Source organism: Pelobates fuscus, chromosome 4 (assembly GCF_036172605.1).
Source record: "Pelobates fuscus isolate aPelFus1 chromosome 4, aPelFus1.pri, whole genome shotgun sequence".
In the NCBI taxonomy this organism is placed as follows: domain Eukaryota; kingdom Metazoa; phylum Chordata; class Amphibia; order Anura; family Pelobatidae; genus Pelobates; species Pelobates fuscus.
Genome location: NC_086320.1, coordinates 172,940,460 through 172,961,616, shown reverse-complemented (window position 1 = coordinate 172,961,616; position 21,157 = coordinate 172,940,460). Strand labels below are relative to the sequence as shown.

General features: G+C 38.8%; 1 protein-coding gene across 3 annotated transcripts in view; it reads left to right on the top strand.

Moving 5' to 3' along the window:
• Positions 1-12,458: 12,458 nt before the first annotated feature.
• The window catches only part of EXOC2 (exocyst complex component 2), a 269,142-nt gene continuing 260,443 nt past the window's right edge, over positions 12,459-21,157 (top strand). For 2 of the 3 annotated variants that reach the window (XR_010090747.1, XM_063451783.1), the window contains exon 1: positions 12,486-12,504. The gene's annotated coding sequence lies outside the window, so the exon portion shown is untranslated. Of the gene's footprint in view, positions 12,505-21,157 lie in introns of all 3 variants that reach the window. The other variant, XM_063451784.1, reaches the window with a different exon arrangement.

Here is a 21,157-nt window from a genome sequence, read left to right as displayed (position 1 = left end):
ATCTATCTATCTAATTTCACATGTAAAGTCAGTTGCCACTTTATTATAAATAACTTTATAATATTGGCTTGAACTACACATAGCCCACGGACTAAATACTTTGTGGTATGGATGAAACAAAGTGCTGGAAACATTGCTTGAAGATTCTTGTCCATGTTAACATGATAGTTCACATAGTCACTACAAATCTTAAATAAAGAAAGTAACTGGTCTGTATAGTGTAGTAACCTTTCTTTCTTACTTTTTTTTTTTTAAATATCATTTTGTTTTTCATTTTCAAAACATTTACAAACTTAAGCAAAGGTGGACATGCAGGTCCCTAAATGTGACCTTGGTAACTTGTTGTTTCGCGGGACCCAAAACCGGTGTAAATAAGCTATTACTAAAGGACTTGCAGGTCCCTGTGAAGTGGTGAATTATGATTGGTGATTTTTTCAGTACTTATCTTAAATTGTCACAGGACCAGTTTTTAAGAGGACTTTTTATGCTGAAATGAATATTATTGCATTGACATATATTTGTATAAGCTGGTGAGGTAGCTCAGTTGGTAAATTCCCTAACTACAAAGCATGTTCAAAAATGCAAGATCACAGGTTCAAATTCCAGGCAAAGTTGATAAAAAATTAGTACCATCAATCGGGTAATAATAACATCTATTACTATTCAGCTGTCGATTTGGTTAATTCCACAAGCAAGTGCTTTGAGTCCCACTGGGAGAAAGGTGCTATATAAATGCTAGTTGTTATTATTATTATTATATATATTGCTCATTTTATTTTGTGTGTGGACGTTGGACACTTCCTATGAAGCCTACAACCACTGATTTGTTGGCAAATACTGGTAAGTACACTTGGGCATCACATTCTTGGACAAATACTATCCATGTAAATAGCATTTAATAGTAACCCTTCCAAGCCAAGTCATAACTGATAAGAGGCTGATGTCTCCCCCCCCCCCCCCCCCCCCCCCCAAAAAAAAAAAGTATATAAGCAAGTAATTAAATAAATAATTAAATAAATAAATAAAGCTTTATTTAAGTAACAATCAAATGAATTTAATAAAAAACGCAAAATCTAAGAACCTGAAATGGAATAAAAAGATAACTCTGTAGTTAGTGTTATTTTATGCTCCCTGGATGCTTTTAAGAAAGACGTGCTTTGAAGGGAATTGTCAATGTTCCCAGCTCTTCCTGTGCAGTTAACATTGCTGACTGAGTTGTAAGCTACATAAATTGAATAACTGAATATTTTTAGCTGCTGAAAATAATGAATGCATTTTTGTTAATGTTCTGCGTAGAAAAACAATGCATGTGGGTCACCAGTACAGGGCTGCTGGATCTCTCCTATAATTTCCTAGCCAAGTACCAAATCAGTAAAGATTGCTCCTAGCTTCTGAGGATTCTTTAATAACACAAGTGACTGCATTTTTGTTTTGTTTTTTTTGTTGGAGCTGAACTGAACTTATTCAGGAAGAGGAATTAAAAAAAAAAAAATACAGGAAAAAGAAAAAAACTGTGAAAGAACAGGATTTTTCCAAAAGGATTACAAACGATTGTATCACTATTAAAGCTTATTGTACTGCTAAACTTGCATGTTTTACTGAGAACATTGCACACATTTGCTCAGCTGTGGGATTAATTGCAGGTTTATATTTTTCAGTATAGTACAGAGCCTGGGGAGCCACAGACAAAGCAAAATGGCAATAACGCTTTCCTAGTAGATGCAAGCTATGCGTATGTAAATTATAAACGTGAGCAAAGTATTACAATACAATGTCAACAAATAAAAAAAACGTGCTAATCAGGCTGCACTATTTGAAGTAGACACCTACCTGTATCCCCAAAAACTGCTTTTATTGAACTGAAACTGACATATCTTAGCTATCATATCCTTTTGCACAACCAAAAGGATAATTAAAAGGGTGTTTTCGATTGTGACGTTTAGTATGATTATTTTTGTAACATTTTTTATTTGATGTAAAAATTAATTGATGCGCACAAAAATGAAATAAATAAAGGTATTTATTCGAAACAAACATACTTTATTTGCAGCTTTAATACAGTGTTGCTTTTTGGTGTCATTGTGTCTATTGATAATGTGTCTTTATTCTAACATCTATTTTAATGGGGAAAGGAATAGGAACTCAGAGTGTCACGATAGCTGTGGCAAGAAAAAAGGGGGTAACCCTCAGTAAGTAACAGTAAGTAGTAATTAGATAGGAAGGTGCTTGCCTACAGGTGTCAATTAGTTAAAACATAACATTTAATAAATTCGTTTAAAAGCTTGCCGTTGAAAATCTGCAAAGAAACCAAAAATTATTATTATTTTCTAAAACTATTAATAGTGTAGAGCAAAGGACAAAAAGAAAAATGTATAAAGAAAATAAAAAAAAGGACTAATGTAGAATAATCCTAATTATTTTTGAAGAGCCGCCTTACCGACAAAACGCGCGTCGGGGCCCTGCTCTGCACTATACTCTATTATAATTATTTTAAGACATTTGTTTTTTTCATTAGATCTAAGACATTATGTCCTCTGCAAGAGAGATAGGCAGGGCATTTGCATGACTCTCTTTTTCCCAAACTAGTGCTTACCTTAGACTAGTAGACAGTTTCTTATACAGATTAGGTGCCCTTGAAGGCACAGTTTAGCAACTCACAGGATGATCGGTGAACAGCACTATTTGGGAAAACAGTCATGCATTGAACAATCCGATTCTTGTATCTGACAAGAGATTTTCAGGTTGAGTTCCTCTATATAGTTTATAACCTAAGCACAGTTCCACTGATAGTTCCCTTCAAGGGAAACTGATACAATAGTATACTAAACTATAGTTAGTGGTTGTATTTACTCTAATGATACTTTGAGTCTTTTAGAATTGCCAGCTTAATTTTCACTAGCATTTCGAAATTTACACTACTAATTACTTACACTTGGACTCATGCAGTAATCTCAAAAATAATTAGGATTATTCTACATTAGTCCTTTTTTATTTTCTTTATACATTTTTCGTTTTGTCCTTTGCTCTACAGTATTAATAGTTTTAGAATTTAATAATAATTTTTGGTTTATTTGATGATTTTTCAACAGCGAGCTTTTAAACAAATGTATTAAATGTTATTTTTTTTAAACTAATTGACACCTGTAGGCAAGCACCTTCCTCTTTAATTTATTCTAACATCTGTTTGCATGAATAGAGATTTTTTAGTAAGCACAATAGAGTTTATATGTTTTGAATAAATACTTTTATTTATTTTAGTTTTGTGTGTATCCATTAATTTGTATATCTCCTATTGGTTTATATATAAGATGCTCAGTGTGGATTGCTGCCTTTTTATTGTCTTAACATTTTTTGGTTGACATTTTGTTTGGCATTCCTGGTGCCACATGGCACATGGTTCTCAAAAGCATTACTCTGCAAGTGCCCAAATGTAAATACGCATATCTGAACATCATGAGTCAGTGACAAAGCCATAACATTAAGTGATGAGATAATAACCCAAAGTAAGCGCTGCAGTAGAATTTACTGGGGTGAGGGAGTGAGGCAGTGGTGTCAATAGGGTTGGTGTTACCCAGTGCGGTAACTCATGGTGGCACCCCAACCCCATGTGTTATAAATGTGTTTTTTATGTACAGTAATGTGCAGAGCACATTTATTTATTACAGACCTCCTCTGTGTTTTGAGTGCGATATGTATGAGATATGTGCGTTTGGCTTAATGTGTGCTGGTTTATGAGTATGATGTGTGTGGGATGTATGTGTGGTTGGCTGAGTGTGATTGGCTAAGTGTGATTGTGTATGGTGGCTGTGTGTGGGAAGGTTGAGTGTAATTGTGTGTGGCGGATGTGTGTTTGTAGTTAAAAAATATTTAATTGAGTCATAGAGTTTTCTTATCTGTTGCTTCTTTTCCACACTAATTATAATTTTTTTAATATATGCCATATTCAGTGACAAAGCAGATTTTAATTTTCAGAATACTTCAGAGTCATACAAACACACATTCATACAAGCTCATATACACATATGGACACATACACAGTAAAACAGACACATAGCCGTAAAGAAATGCATACACATACTCTCATATAAACACAGTCATACACAAACCTATACTGTCATAAACACAGAGGCACATAATCATAGAGACCCATATACACATTCATGCAGGCACACATTTATACAGACACAGCCATACAGGCAGATATGCACATACACATACAGACACAGTCATAAAGAAACTCATACAGACATATATACATTTGTACTGACACAGTCATAGAGGTACGTGCACACACTCACACAGACTCACATATACACTGTAGCTAAGGCATGTCCCAGAAGAAAGTATGGAAAAAAAAATCATCCGCGCTTTTCACTTTGCTAATGTATGAAGATTGTCAAACAATCATTTATTATATATTATATTTTAGACTTAGCAATCCCAGTGACAGTGTCTAGGTCTGTTACTTGAGTCACTGGGATTGATTAGGCAGGTTCTAGGGCCTATAGGATGCCTAATCAATTACAGTGACTAGAATGACTCTCCCTAATTCTACATATTAGTCCAGGTATAGGCAACCTTCGGCACTCCAGATGTTGTAGACTACATCCCCCATAATGCTCTTACACCCATAATCCTGGCAAAGCATCCTGGGAGGTGTAGTCCAAAACATCTGGTGTGCTGAAGGTTGCCAATGCCTGTATTAATCTATTCCTAACTGGGTTCACTCCAAGGGACTTTGCACATTTCGAAGACAATGACTTGATCAGATAATATAACTTCTTCAGAGGAAATCAATTAAAACAATTTTTTAAGACTTACCCCAACATAAAACCTTCCTTACCTCTAGGCTTTCTAGACTCCCCTAATAACAGAGCAGCTGAGTTTGCCAATTTCTCAGCTTTTGAAAGAATATGCATTGAAGCACCAATACATAGGGGCCAAATTTCCTCCAACTATCCTCTCCTAGTGACACTAACCTTATAGAATTTAGAAATTTATTTTCTGAGTGCCCTGTTCCTTAATATGTATTATGCATACATTTTGGTCACTATGGCAGCACCATTCCTGCAAGATTCATGTTACCTTTTCCCAATTCCCTTTTGCTGTTACTATGTAAGTTTGGAATCCAGGCCAGATTCCCTTAGGTGTTAAGCACTTTGGGGGTATTTTTCTGCTAAGGGGACAGGACAACTGCACCGCATCAAAGGGGCGATGGATGGGGCAGTGTACCATCAAATCTTGGGTGAGAACCTTCTTCCCTCAGCCAGGGCATTGAAAATGGGTCGTTGATGGGTATTCCAGCCTGACAATGATCCAAAACATACAGCCAAGGCAAAAAAGGAGTGGCTCAAGAAGAAGCACATTAAAGTCCTGGCGTGGCCTAGCCAGTCTCCAGACCTTAATCCCAAAAACAATCTGTGGAGGGAGCTGAAGTTTTGAGTTGCCAAACATCAGCCTCCAAACTTGGAGAGGATCTGCAAAGAGGAGTGGGACGAAATCCCTCCTGAGATGTGTGCAAACCTGGTGGCCAACTACAAGAAACATCTGACCTCTGTGATTGCCAAAAAGGGTTTTGACACCAAGTACTAAGTCGAAGGAGTCAAATACTTATTTCCTTCATTGACAAGCAAATCAATTTATAACTTTTTTGACATTTCTGGATTTTTTTTTTTGTTATTCTGTCTCTCAATGTTAAAATACACCTACCATTAAAATTATAGACTGATCATTTCATTGTCAGTGGGCAAACGTTCAAAATCACCAGGAGATAAAATACTTTTTTCCCTCACTGTATAAACATAAAAACACTATCACTTTAATTGTTTAGTTTTGATACTGAATTTTTTAAATTGCGTTTATCACATTAATTTAGCATTATATATATATTTACACTGCTCTTGTAATTATTTATGTATACTTCAGCTTATTTAGCACTTGCAGTATTTAATTTGTCTCCCACATTGGAATTAGTGCAGGACCCACCGATATTGTGGTACTGTGAAGAAGTCGTGGGCTTTACATAATATGGTGGAACTGAATCCCCATATTTGTTTGCTGAGATAGGCGATTTTAAGGAGCCTTATAGAATTAAAAAATGTATTTTATGAGTGCGCTGTTCCTTAATCTGTACTATCCTATGTGTCAGCCTGGGAGCTGGACATAGGATCACCGTCAGATCCTTTTGATTGGTAAGCATATAAAATAACTTTATTTTAGACTTTTCTGAATTGGTTGCTCTGATTCTGATCACAAAGAGCACTGAACTGCTTCCTTTCAGACTGGATGGAGGGAAACAAGCTCCTCCACCCCGGTCAATGGCTCAGCCACACTACACAAGAGTGAAGTAAGTAGTCACAGATTTGGAGAGGTAGTAAGACACATAGAGGGGAGGAAATGAAACACATGGATAGCTGGGGGAATGAGACACATGGGTGCTGTGGGAATGAGACACATGGGTGCTGTGGGAATGAGACACATGGGTGCTGGGGGAATGAGACACATGAGTGAGGGGATGAAATGAAACACATGAGGAGCTGGGGGAATGAGACACATTAGGGCTGGGGCCTGGGGAATGAATCACATGGGGGAAGTGGAGGAAATAAAACACATGAAGAGCCAGGGGAATGAGACACATGGGGGGGAATGGGAGGAAATGAGACACATGAAGAGCCGGGGGAATGAGACACATGAGGGAGGGGGAGGGAAGTGAAGGAAATGAGACACGTGGGGAGCAGGGGGAATGAGACACATGTGGGGCTGGGGGAATGAGACACATGTGGGGCTGGGGTAATGAGACACATGGGGGACTGGGGGAATGAGACATATGGGGGACTAGGGAATGAGACACATGGCAGGCCTGGGGGAATGAGACACATGGGGGGCTGGTGGAATGAGAAACATAGTGGATGGGGTAATGAGACACATGGGGGCTGGTGGAATGAGACACATGGGTGAGGAAGGGAGGGAGGGGAGGAAATTAAACACATGAGGGGGCTGGGGGAATGAGACACATTGGGGCTGGTGGATTGAGACACAAGGGAGGCTGGGGGAATGAAACACATGGGGGCTGGAGGAATGAGACACATGAGAGGCTAGGGGAATGAGACACATGGGGGCTGGTGGAATGAGACACATGGGGACTGTGGGATTGAGACATATGGGGGCTAGTGGAATGAGACACGTAGGGGCTGGTGGAATGAGACACATGGAAGGCTGGGGGAATGAGACACATGGGGGTAAGGAGGGAGGGAAATGAGACACATAGGGACCTAGGGGAATGAGACACATGGGGAGCTGGGAGAATGCGACACATGGAGGGAGGGAAGGAAATGAGACGCATGGGGAGCTGGAGGAGTGGGACACATGGGGGGCTGGGGGAATGAGACACACTTGGAGCTTGGGCAAAATTTATCTTCGCCTGCGTAACCAAAAAGCCATGCAAGGCCCCTGTCTGTATGGGATCGTGATTAGATTTCATATTACCCCTACTCACTTCCAGAATCAGAGGAAGCCCAATTTCCTGTCTAATAAAGGTTTATATTGAATAGCTGATCAGCTAATGGGTATTTCAAAGGGAACTGGACCAGTAATACTGCTATATTATTTTTCCTGATGATTGTCTGGTAGGAAAAAATTCTACATTTGGTATGCTGGATCTACACATTTATGACAGTGTTCAAGCATCTGTGTGTGCTTGCAGGTGTCTTTGTGTGTGTCTAATGGGATGAAAAATTAGATAATTTTTGTCTTGCTCATTTGTCTTGCTAATATTAAAGGAACACTCCAAGCACCATAACCACTATCATGAGCTGTAGTGGTTATGGTACCAGGAGTAACCCAGTGTCTCCTCATTGTAATCAGTTAAAAACATTTTTCAATAGTTTGACCTGTCTGCACCATTCTCTGCCTCCTCTATAGTTTAGGAGCTTCCATTAGCTCTCCTGAGATAAGCACTGCAATGCAAGGCTAACAAATTGACTAAGAGCATGAACTGATTGCCAGGCTTAGCTCAGTGAAGAGTTCTGACTTTCTGAAGACTGTAGTGAAGGTGGGGAGTGGTGCCCGGCAAAGCCCTGGAAAGAATTAGGAGGCTCAAGGGCACTCCTCTCACCATACACAATTAAGCGCGCTGTAGTGGTGGTTATGGTGCTTGGAGTGTTCCTTTAAGAGTAACACTAACAGGGACAATAGGACAGAAGACTACCCAGTGTGATTAGGTCTCAGAGAGTGACACATGAATGGTATACACGCGATATTGTAGATTTATTTTCCTATTAAATTTACTGCATTGAAGATAATACATATAATGCTTTGTGTTGCTGTCTTTATATTTTCTTTACCTTTTTTTCTAAAAGATTACAATTAAAGAAAGACTACAGGTACATTGACCACAGGTTTCTTGCAAGCATCAGTAATGTTTTCTCCAGTTACTCAATCACATAACCTAGGCTGACATCATGGAATGACTTAAGAATGGGCCCCAGATATACAGTGCAGTAGCTAAGAATGGCACTCTGTATATTTTCTTAAAATGTCACCATACCCTCTCTTTATGAAAAGCAGCACTGACAAGTTCCATCCACTTTTCCAACTGACGTTTCAACTTAAGAGCAAATCCATGAGCCATCCATATTATTAAAAAGTTCCAAAAAAGCACATGGGGAAAAACGTGTCTCCTTCATGTTTAATGTAATGTGCATTTGAACTATGCTTTACTATACATGATCTTTCGATGGAATGACACTTCGCCTACTTTTATTCCCTTTATTATCAGAATGTTTTTGAAAAATGTAACACCAGAGGGCATTTCCACAGTTGTCACAGGACAAACCATGCAAATGCTTGGTGGTCTGTAATACTAATAGACTGACTGTAGATATCTATAATCTGACTAAATCATTTATGACTATTTCCAGTGCCTAATTAGTCATTCATGCGCCTAACATTTCAAATGGACAAAGATGGACATATTGATTTTCTAACAAATATTAGACGACTTACTAACAACTTATGCAATTAAAATGTAATTTAGAACAAGAACAATGTATCTTATTTGCACAGCCAGGCTTCTAAACACATGTAGTGTAGTTTAAAGGGACACTATAGTCACCAGAACAACTACAGTTTATTGTATTTTTTCTGATGAGTATAAGCATTCCCTTCAGGTTGTTTGCTGTAAACACGGTCTTTTCAGAGAAAATGCACTGTTTACATAACAGCCTAGTGATAACTTTACTGGCCACTCCTCAGATGGCTGCTAGAGGTGCTTCCTGTGGCAGTCCTGCCTAGTGTACATCACAACATTCAGTGTCTCCACCCTCTGCATGCAGACACTGAACTTTCCTCATGATTGAATTAATCTCTATGAGGAGATGCTGATTGGCCAGGGCTGTGTTTGACGTGTGCTGCCTCTGCCCCTGCTCTGCCCCTTGACATTCTCAGCCAATCCTATGAGGAAGCATTGTGATTGGCTAAGACCACCACTTCTGATGATGTGTAGAAAAAAGGAAAAAGGGATGCAGCTAAGAACTAAAATAAAAAAGAAAACAGACAACACATAGTGATGTACAGTTGGATTAGATAACACACTGCAATAATGGTTGCACTCACAAGATTTAAATGAGATATGCGCCTTGAAATCCACTAAGGGATATTGCTGGACCGCTTCCACTGGAGGATGGTGGGTAGTAAGCAGACTCAGATGGCTCAGGATACAATCAGGAACCAAATTTTGAAAAAATACATTTATTTAGGCACAATTGCCCAATAAAATATAAAAAAATAAGATTTTTTTTATTTTAGTTCTTAGCTGCATCCCTTTTTCCTTTTTTCTACACATCTGATATTGAAGAGGTCTAAGTGGGAAAGACCTCTATGGAAGCTATTTTGTCCTTATACAGTTAAGTACACCACTTCTGATTAGGTCAGAGGCCAGAGGCAATTCAGCGACAGAGACAGCAGCTCTAGACTGGAATACAAGTAAGATTTTACTACATTTCAGGATGCAAGATAGGGCCAGGGGCTAGATGGCGGTTTTAACACTATAGAGTCCGGAATACATATGTTCCTGACCCTATAGTGCTCCTTTAAGGACACATTACTGTGAGTAATATTGCTGTGGAGCTTCAATTCTGACTTCAGTGAATAACCCTCTTGCATACATTTCTATTTATTTTTAATTCTTTATTTTTGCAGTGCATGAAGAATTGTACAGTAACACCAGGGACAAACCATCAAATACATGAATAGTAAAATAGAATGACAATGTGTGTCCAGAAGTACTGCACTGTGTTTTTTTAATATCATTATAGAAAATATAATTTTTTTTGAGTGTGAGCAGACAAAAGATACATGTGAATAAAAGAAACACAACTGCAAGATATACATAAACGATCAAGTAAGATATGTACATTAATACCTCACACTTTGCCAGAGGGTGGTCTAAGAGTTGATTTAGTGTGTCAAAATTTAAATTTCTAACTGCAAACTGCACCTGCTCATCTACTAAAGATGAATTAAAATGAACAAGGTGAAGTGACCTACAAACATCCGTGCACACAAGTATAGGAGGTTGCAATTAAAAATATGAGGTTGACTACAACGGGCATGATGGCCATTCTCTTCTGCCTGGTGAGGGCTCAGGCAGAGAAATGTGCCCAACCTTAGGATCATAGAAATGGGAAATGAAAGACTAAGGTCAGTGGTCACCCTTGAGAAAAAACTTTCTGTATGAAGGGTGTCTACTCTAGGGATGGGTTGTGCGCAAAGGCGAAGTATGGAGATAATAGAGGAACACCAGCCAGTCAACTAAAGGAGCTAAATGGAGCCAAGTGACACCACTACGCCTCACCTAAATCTAACAAAACACAAAGTTCAGACAACACACTCCCCCAAATTCACATCCACCAGCTTTTGGAACAAGTGAGTATCAAAGCAAGTTGCTGTGACAGGCTGGTAGACAGAAAATCAGCAAGTCCGGTATCTTCCACAGTTTTTCTACGGATGAGTTCTCAAAGATCTGTTCCCTCGGAAGGAATCACTGCCCGGACACCGTCTGTTCGTCTGTTTGTGTTGATTCAGTTAATTTGTTTTGATTTGTTTTGTCATCGACTATGGACTTTGGCATCAACAGGAAAGAGGAGTAGATTGGGGTCACGTGGGAGTGTATGCTATGTGGACTGCTCTCATAGGCTAGGATGTTGTGATGTAATGGTTAACCCTCTAAGGGTATTTGTTTGTTTTTTCTGATATGAATATATTAATATCTTTCTTTGCTGCTGAGGAATAAAAGAAAGAGATAAGCCTAATACTTGCCTCCGTGTCCTTAATAAAATCATGACTTTACGTCATGTAATTAGTCAAATCTGGTAATTCTTGTATTACACATGGACACATCCAGCACTGTTTGTTCTTCTGTTCTGCTGAGGCTGACCTCATTGCACCCCGTGAACATGACTACAAGGGATATTCTTTGGGGCATATCTGCTAAACTGTTAAAAAAATAAAAAACCATTTGATGAAGTATTCCTTGGAGTCCAGAGTTGCCAAACTGAAAGCATAGCCGACTTGGAGATTTTTTCTAGGCAACTGCTTTGACCTTAACGTGATACTATAGGTATCAAAACAACTTTAGATTAACGAAGCAGTTTTAGTGTATACATCATGCCTTGCAGAATCACTGGTCAGGTCTCTGCCATTTAAATTTGAAATTCACTTAGAATTCCCGACAGTTCTCACAGAATATTTCTGTTTCCATTTATGACAAGTCTCACTGCAGTAAATAAATAATCCTGTCAACTTTCTCCTACTCAACTATAATTTAGCAATTTTATCCTCAAGTTTGCAGTTTGAATTTTAATTGAAACAATGCAATGTTTAGTTAATATGCCCCATATGTTATATTGCCTTAGAGTCCTGCCTTCTAGTGTTTTGTAACATTGTCTGAAGTTATGTCTACTCTAACTCCATGAAGACTCCAGAGGTCTCTTTATGTCACAGGTATACTTTCCATTTAAAAGCAGCACAGAGAACAAGATTTTTTTTTTTTAATTAATTTTTATTATACTTTTACAAGTTTTACAAGTATCAAAAAAATATTAAACAAATTAGTTCAACATCATCCTTCATATACAAACCAAATTGGCGTGTCAAAATGTTACAGTATTTCACCATATAGTTCGTTTCTCGATTTGATATTTTTACAGATTAAATCAAGCATTAATATATTTTTAGTTGAGCTCTATAGAGAACAAGAATTGCACACACTGAATTTATTACAACTATATCCATGCTGATGCACTGTTGTGCGTTTAGACATTTCTCATCCATGCTAATGCACTGTTGTGCGTTTAGACATTACACGAGGAAAGATGTCAACAAATCCACGTTGACACGCACACCACTTCCGCTTACATCGGTCTCCATAGCAACGGATCACTTCCGGGTTATACGTCAAGTCCGGGTTTCCGGGTTCACTAAGAGGAGTGGTGTCTCCGGTGCAGGGTGAGCATCCATTGCCCAATAAATGGTTCAATATGCTTGTTGTGTTAGATAGTAGGTGTCTGTCAGCGTAAAGCACCATTTATTTATTTATTTAATAAATAAATAGCCTAAAGGGTTTTGTTGATTCTCGTTTTATCTCTACAGACTAATAGGGACTGTTGCATTGCACTGTTTATCTAATTTGTGATTTATTTATTTTTTTTATTGGGGGAGAAATGTAAATTATTCGTGTCCATTTGTGGTAATCCTATATGTTTTGAGCCATGAGCTTGGCTATTCATCATTACTTTACTGAGAATTAATAATGGGTTCACAGCAGGACTCCCTGGCACTTTGCTGTGATGCCAGTTTACACGGATATACTGCAAGACAGGAAGTTTATTCACTAATTCACTGGGAATTTTGGAGAATTGACAAGGGATGCAGTAAGCATAACTGCTTCAGCTTTATGTTGTCATGTAAATAGCCTTTCAATCTTTAAACATTGTAATTTCTGTGAAAAAAAAATGTAACCCCTTAAGGACACGTGACATGTCATGATTCCCTTTTATTCCAGAAGTTTGGTCCTTAAGGGGTTAAAGGGATACTATAGGCATTAAAACATAGGTGTATAGATTATGCTCCTGCAGTCTCTCTGCTCAGTTCTCTGCCATTTAGAAGTTCAATCACTTTTGTTTCTGTTTATGCAGGCCTAGCCACAACTCACTGCCTGCATTTTTTTTATATTCAATCAAATGTTAACTTGCTTTAGATGTTTTTTTTATCTCCTGTTTTGTTAAGTAAACTTTACTCACACACAGGAGGCTCCTGCAGGATCTACAAGGCTAATAATAGAGCAGGAGATAAGACATTCTAAATTAAACAGAATGTGCAGTAAAGGACGTTTAAACATCAAATCTGTCTTTACAGGAAATGTTAGGCGGTGTGACTAGGGTTGTATGCCTGTATATTGTTTTGGTGACTATTGTGTTTCTTTAAAAACGTCTCTAGTGGCTAGCACAGCACAACCACTAGAAGTGCTTTACATTATGGTCATGCAATCTTTCCGCATCCTCACGCTCTGCTTAGATGCTAAATGGCACAGCACATGCATAGAGAAGAGGGACCTACTGTGCATATCCTGTGCCAATTAGCATCTCCCCAGCACCTAATTATGACTTAGCTCTTTGCCAGTAGTCGTTAAAAGGGACACTATAGTGGCCAGAACAGCTACAGCTTAATGTAGTTGTTCTAGTGTATATAGTATGTCCCTTCACGCTTTTCAATGTAAACACTGCCTTTTCAGAGAAAAGCTGGTGTTTACATTGCTCCCTATGGACACCTCCAGTGGCTGTTCCTCAGACAGCCACTAGATGTGCTTCCTGGGTTGTGCAGCACTGAATTCAACATCTCCATGCTCTGCATGAAGGCGCTGAACTTTCCCCCATAGAGATGCATTGAGTCAATGAATCTCTATGAGGATATACTGGTTGGTGTGGCGGTTTGCTGCACACGTGAGCCTCCCAATGCTTTTCTATGGGAAAGTATTGGATTGGCAGAGATCATCAAGTTGATGATATCATCTAAGTGGGGCGCTGGAAAAAGGTGAGTAACATCACCTTTTTAACTGGAGGTGTGGGGCACGGGGCTAAGTTGTTATTGAGACCTATAGTGTTAGGACTACATGTTTGTATTCCTGACACTATAATGTTCCTTTAACACAGGTAGTGTTGCCTGGCAGACGTCAAAGTGTTCTAAAATATCACTACTTACGAGTAAGTAGTGCTCGGAGTGTTCCTTTAACAAAACTGATGTAAAAATTTAATTTTTTTTCCTCTGTCAGTACTAAACTATTCTCTTCACATTCATTTTTCTGCTGTATTTTTGTTATTATGTTAATGTCATGTTACTCTTGAAAAGCATAATTGAAGTACCTGTTTATGCTCTATTAAAATTCATATTTGGTACATCCATCCAAGTAACCATACAGTGCTTTGCGTTTGTGTATGTCATACAATTCTTAAAGCGACACAATAGTCACCATAACCACTGCAGTTTAAAGTAGTAGTTATGGTGACTATATCCTGTCCCTGTAGACTATTCAAATGTAAACACCTCTAGTGACAGTCACCCAGAAGACCACTAAAGGCAATTCCCAGTCCAATGCTGTATAGTGTGCAGCACTTACATTCAGAATCTCCACACTCTGCATGAAGACGGTAAATGTACCGCATAGTGATGCACTGATTCAATGAGATGATGATTGGCGCAGTGTTTTGTCGCACATGCGCAATAGCCTTCCAATGCTTCCTATGGTAGTGCATTGGTTTGATTATCTCCGAAGTGGAGGTTTGCCCAGCCATGTGAGACTGGCATGGCGTGGAGGAAAAAAAGTGAGTAAAAACATATTTTCGATGCAATCGGAGTGGGCCAGTAACCCAAACAGAGAGACGCACATATTTTCTCACACACTCACAAATTTTTAAAACCTTTTTTGTTTTGTTTTAATTTATGTCCACCCAGCCTCCCTACCTTTTGGGAGAGCTGGAGTGGATCCTTTCACATGGGGTCCAAGAATTGCACTAAGATTTCTGCTCCTTTTTCCGCCAGCTGCCTCCACACTCCTTCGCTGACAAATATGTAAGCGCCAGGTCAAAATTCCTAGTCGCTATGGTGACCTGGTGTGTATTCAATATTCTTAGACATTTTTACATTAGGAATTTTAACGTGATTTACACAATGGGGGAGATGTAAAAACATTTTGCATTTTCTTTCACATTTGCACTAGTTTTGTGTACATACATTTTCTAATGTACAAAAACTTCACTTCAATCTTTACGTATTTAGTTATTTTCCCATCTTTTCTATAATGCTACAAAATAATCATCTTACAAAATCATGCTACATCAAATAATAATCTGGGTGCAATGTCCCATCTCCCTTAACCCTGCAATAGTAATTATTGCAGTTATTGAATACACTGCAATAATTACTATCCAGGGCTAACTCCACCTCTAGTGGCTGTCTATCAGGAAGCCACTAGAGGGCTTCCTGGTTTAAAATGGTCCGTTATCTGATGCTCGACGCCCTTACGCTCTGCATGAGGATCTCCAACGTCAGACTTTTTCTCCATAGGAAAGCATTGAATAACTCATTACTATGGGGAAATCCTAATACGAGTGCGGCCATTGCCACACATACACATTATGCCCCCCCTGCTGGCTGACATCGGCGTGGGGAGTGCGGGCGGCGCCTGACCCAGCACTGAGGGACATCGGCACTTAACACAGGTAAGTGACTGGCGTTGTTTTAACCCCTTCAACACCGTGGGGGGGGGGGGGAGGCGGGGGAGGGTGCAAAGGAGAGGGGCACTGCAGGATTCTTTAGTGCCAGGAAAACAGCATTGTTTAAAGGCAATAGAATCCCTTTAAAGAGGCTGGACGCCCTCATGCACAGCAGGAGTTAAAATCTAAAAGGCCAGGAAGCGCCTTCAGTGGCTGTCTGGTAGACCGCCACTAAGAAGCAGTCTTAGCACTGCAATGTATACATTGCTGTTTCTCTGAAACTGCAGTGTTTTGCTGTGCAGGGTTAAGGGGACAGGAACACTGCACCCAGACCACTTCAATGTGAAGAAGTGGTATTGGTGCCTATAGTGTCCCTTTAATTATGTCTCTATCCTGTTGGTCTTAGTTGAAAGAGACTAAATGTCACTTTCCCTTTCCCAAACGACCCTCTGCCTGAGAATCAACTGAGAAATTTTAATTGTGGCATATAAATTGATCGATCTGTCTCTCTCTGGTGCCTGCAATTCAGTGTTACGTCACAATGAATTAAGATTACCCTGTATTGAACAGTATGGCATTACTCTGTGTAATGCATGGTTTGAAACATGAAATAGATTCTTGAAATAGCAGACAGAAAAAATAAAATGAACTATATATATTATATTAAAACAAAAGGCTGATTTTGTTTTTTCGTTTTCCTAGAATTCTCTCAACTTTTTCTCTATTTAAACTTGACCGGTATAAGGAACAATCTGAGTATCCCCATTGCTGTTTTGACATGTGGTAGATAAAAGGTTAATTGGTGTTTTTAAAAGGGCGCCCTCCAACCATTCATCAGCTATTAATTCATCTTGTATTGGAGGACGTGTAAGTCATTACAAGAAAGGGGCCATGAAAAATGTGTTTTCTCTGCAATGTATATGTCTATCTTTATTTCCTCCTATTATCCTCTGTACCCCTGACCACAAGCCAGCTGCAGTGAAGTTTGTTGGAGGAGGAGGAGGGCAGCTTTGCCTGTATACACTCATCCCTCCCCATCCTGCCTTTTAGTCAAGTGACAGCTTCTGAGCCTTGCGTGCGAGTGAGTTCAGCTGGCGATGTGTGGTCTGAGTGTGTGGTCCCCGTACCTTCTTAGAGGCTGTTAGAAGGGTAGAGGAGAAAGAGAGCAACACTGTTTACATTGAATCATTTATGATGCCTGATCTGTGCCCAGTGTTTCTCCTGAACTTGAATCCACACTTTCAATCCCTCACAGCTGCAGGACACTCAAACAAATGTACATTTCTGTAGCAGAGTCTGTTTATCGCTTATTTTTGCCTTTTTATTTCTGTATTTTTTAGCTTCTTCCCCTTCTACAGTGCTTGGCAACTGCAACCCTCCAAATCTGCTCCACATCTCTTCTGTCACTCTGTTAACATGTTAGCTGGGAATTTTGTAATCTCTCTGCCGCCTTTTTAAAATTTCCTGCCCAGTCTGTAACCTTGTCAGATGTATATTTACATGTTTATATGTTTCGAAGTTTTAATTCAGAAATAAGAAATAGTGTCCTGTGCTTGGTTTCCTTACTATGGGGCATTATCTGTGTTGGTTATAAGATATATTGTAATTTTGAGGCTTAAAGGGTCATTCTAAGCACCATTAAAAGTTTTCATGATTGATGATGTAAACTGAACTCTGAGCCTACTGGGAGCTCGCTCTGATAGTGGCTTAGAACTTCATTGATTGTAAAAATAACTGCACCTGTAAGACAGACCCTCAGTGCCATCAATCAGCCAGCCAGAACACTCAGTGCAGTTTGCATGATGTGAGCACATCTTGGAGGGAGTTCTCTCTACCTTGGAGGGACAGTTGAGCTGTAGACTGCACATGAGCAAAGCATGGTTCCAACAATTGGTGCAGATAACTTATTGCACTATACAGCATGTCCGTTTGGAGCCAGTGGCCCAATTCCATCAATGGCATGCCCCCATTACCTCTCTTCCACCAGTGTCCTGATTCTTAGGACACCAGAGTTGGTAGGTAGGATACAGGGAACCATCCTATGTGTAGACTGATAGCATCCACAATATTACAGCTTTAGTTGTTCATCTTTCATAACAAATGGAACTGCTCTTGGACAATCAACAACATGTCAAGTAAGGTTTTATGGCAATAAAATGGCAATATGGGGTAATATATTTTTTACATTTTTAAACACATCTCTATGATTTGCATTTTAAAAATGTATTATTTTTTTTTTTTTTTTTTTTTTTTACCCCATTGTTTGTTTTTCTTCAAAAGTTATATATGACATGATGAAAGAGTATAGATTCCAGGAGCTGGCTAAGTGACTAATGGCTAAAGCACTAATGCATGTAGGAATAAAGCTAATGCTATACCTTTAAATCTTCAATGGGTGTAATGTCCCTTTTAAGTGTGGGATAAATGTTCAAAATGCAAATAAATGCTACGTGGAGAATAAATAGACTTGAATAAAAACTCAGACCCAAGACAAAATAAAATGAAGGAGTGAAATAAGAAAATGGATAAATTAAAAATATAAATAAAAAGTAAAAATATAAAAATGGGTGGATATAGGAACCAAGTTCCCAACTGGATATGCAGCAAATATGTATGAAACAAGTATCTAAATCCCCAATAGAATGTGGGGTAAATGATGCTTGTTCCAGATAATATAAGTATGAAATAAACTGGCATTTTTTGAATGAAGTGATCCAGTTTTGTGCTTCAGTTTACCAGCGATACATTGTATTCATTGCCTAAGCTAACAGTTCCTTATACGTACTGTATTGCTTACCATTTAGCAACTTTTATCTTTGATTATACAAAGTATATTATCTGGAACAAGCATCATTTACCCCACATTCTATTGGGGATTTAGATACTTGTTTCATACATATCTGCTGCATATCCAGTTGGGAACTTGGTTCCTATATCCACCCATTTTTATATTTTTACTTTTTATTTATATTTTTAATTTATCCATTTTCTTATTTCACTCCTTCATTTTATTTTGTCTTGGGTCTAAATTTTTATTCAAGTCTATTTATTCTCCACGTAGCATTTATTTGCATTTTGAACATTTATCCCACACTTCAAGGGACATTACACCCATTGAAGATTTAAAGGTATAGCATTAGCTTTATTCCTACATCCATTAGTGCTTTAGCTATTACTCACTTAGCCAGCTCCTGGAATCTATATTCTTTCAGAGTGGTTTTCTACTCACGTTCTTCATAGGTTTTTAGTGAATCCCTATTTGTTCCAGTTTTTGAGCAGCTTAGTGCTAGTCCGTCTCCCTCTCCCCTGTGTGGTACATTAGGTACACCAGAATTGTTCTCTATATATGACATGATGTTCACTTACATATCATAGATGCTCAGAGGAAATCTTAAGCCTAAAATGTTTTTGTTTGGTACTTGAAATGGTATGTATTTTCTTAAATATTACATCGCTTTCCTTTAATCATCCATATTGAATTTTATTTCCCTCCTTTACCTTTCCTTTGCCTGCATAGCCATTTTAAATGATCTTGGGTTAGAATCAGATGCTATCTGATCCACGATAACTCTCACTTGGCTGGCTACTGCGCATTCACAAAGCCATTATGTAACCTGTCATCGCCCTATGAGCAGTGCACAGTTGGACAACTTTCACAGTGGTTTTGACTTTCTCAGTAACTCTGTGTGCGAGAACTAAGAGCTCAGCAGGGAAGAAAAATTCATACCGCTAAATATGTGCCCCAGATGTTTACAGGGGAACTGTCAAATATCAAGCTATCTATAATATAAATATATATTTTTTAAAATCTGAAAAACTGTTTTTAGATAAGAGCCAAGGTATACAATTAAAATTAGTTACTGTATCTCTTTCTCACCAAAGAGGGCATACCAGAAATGTGTAGGGGTTTCTTTTGTGGATGCCATCAACAGAAGGTGCTATGTCTTCTCAAAATGGAGGACAGGAAGAAATTGGGTAACTTAGGCATTGATTTAAATATTTTGGATAAAATCACAGCGACAGACTTAGTATGCAAAGACCACAGAAGGTGATAGAGCCGCTTTACATTTAAAAGTTCACTTTGTGTCCTAAAGTTAACCAATTAAAATATGGACTAGTTTTAAAAGCACAAGACATCTTCACTACTTTTCTTTTTATTTATTTCTCATCCTGTTTCTTCATTGTTATGTAGTGTTTTCCCCCAACAAATAAACACTAGTCAGATGAGTGGCTTTAATTTTCTTTTCTTAAATTGCCTAAGAAGTATGTACAATGTATGTGTTTCTCTCTTCTTTTTACTTACTTTTACTTAATTGCAATGAGATTTGTAACAATTCAGTGCTTCCTCAAGAGCTGGTTAGCAAATAAAGTAAATCGCAGGTTTATAAAACAAGATAAATTAAGTGCAGATTTGTTTTGGTTTTGTTAGATATTATTTCAGAAACATCAAAGTCGTGCTGTAAAAATAAAATTATTTAGCACCATCTTCATGCGTTCTGTGAGAATCATATAGATGAATTCAAACTTGAATCCTGACTTCATTAAACATTTCATATTAAATATTCAGTATTCTAAAAGGGGTGGTTTCCAGAATATATTACATCTTCTTACTATAAGACAAAGTATTCTCTACTTTTCCGTATGGTATCTTTAAAATAATTTGGAATCTCAATGAAATTCCAACGTAGTTAGCATGAGTATTTGATAACGTTTCTTAGGGTAATTTCACTAGAAAAGAGTTAAAAGCACAGCGGGCTTGGGGGCGGAGCTTGCCAGCAAAGCCAAGCAGACACCATCTCTTTAGGCTGCGGCTAACCTCATACTAATCTGCGGCAAATTGGGTGAACCAGGGGCCATCCAACCCAGCATTACCACCCTCAGCTCAGAGAGTGATCCCACATCCATCAATTCCCTTCTTTCAGGCTCCGAACAAGACTAAAACTAAGCGCAGGTCTTGGGCCTACAAAGCACCAGCCTTTCCTAGCTGGGACACGCTTCTCGGCGGATCGCCACTTACCAGTGACACTGATGCCTCACCACAGCCCCTACAGAGATCCACAACCACTCCAGCAGACATGAGGCGCAAGCAGCAAAAGCCCTCACATGGAGACACCCCAGACACTCGGGACAAAGCACCATGCTGTAGAAACAGGCGCCAAACAAAATTGCGGCCAAGGAGAATTTGGCCATGTTGGCCCCTTCGGACCAGTTGGAAAGCAATGTGTGTCTTCTCAGGACAAAGGACACTTGATGGCAGCTCTGAGGGGCAAAACCCCATCCACTTTTGAGAACTCCCAGCTGACTGTCTTCCAAGACCTCACAAGAGACACCCTACAATGGCGTAGATGTCTACAACACATCACACTTCAGCTACGCTCAGCTGGGATTAA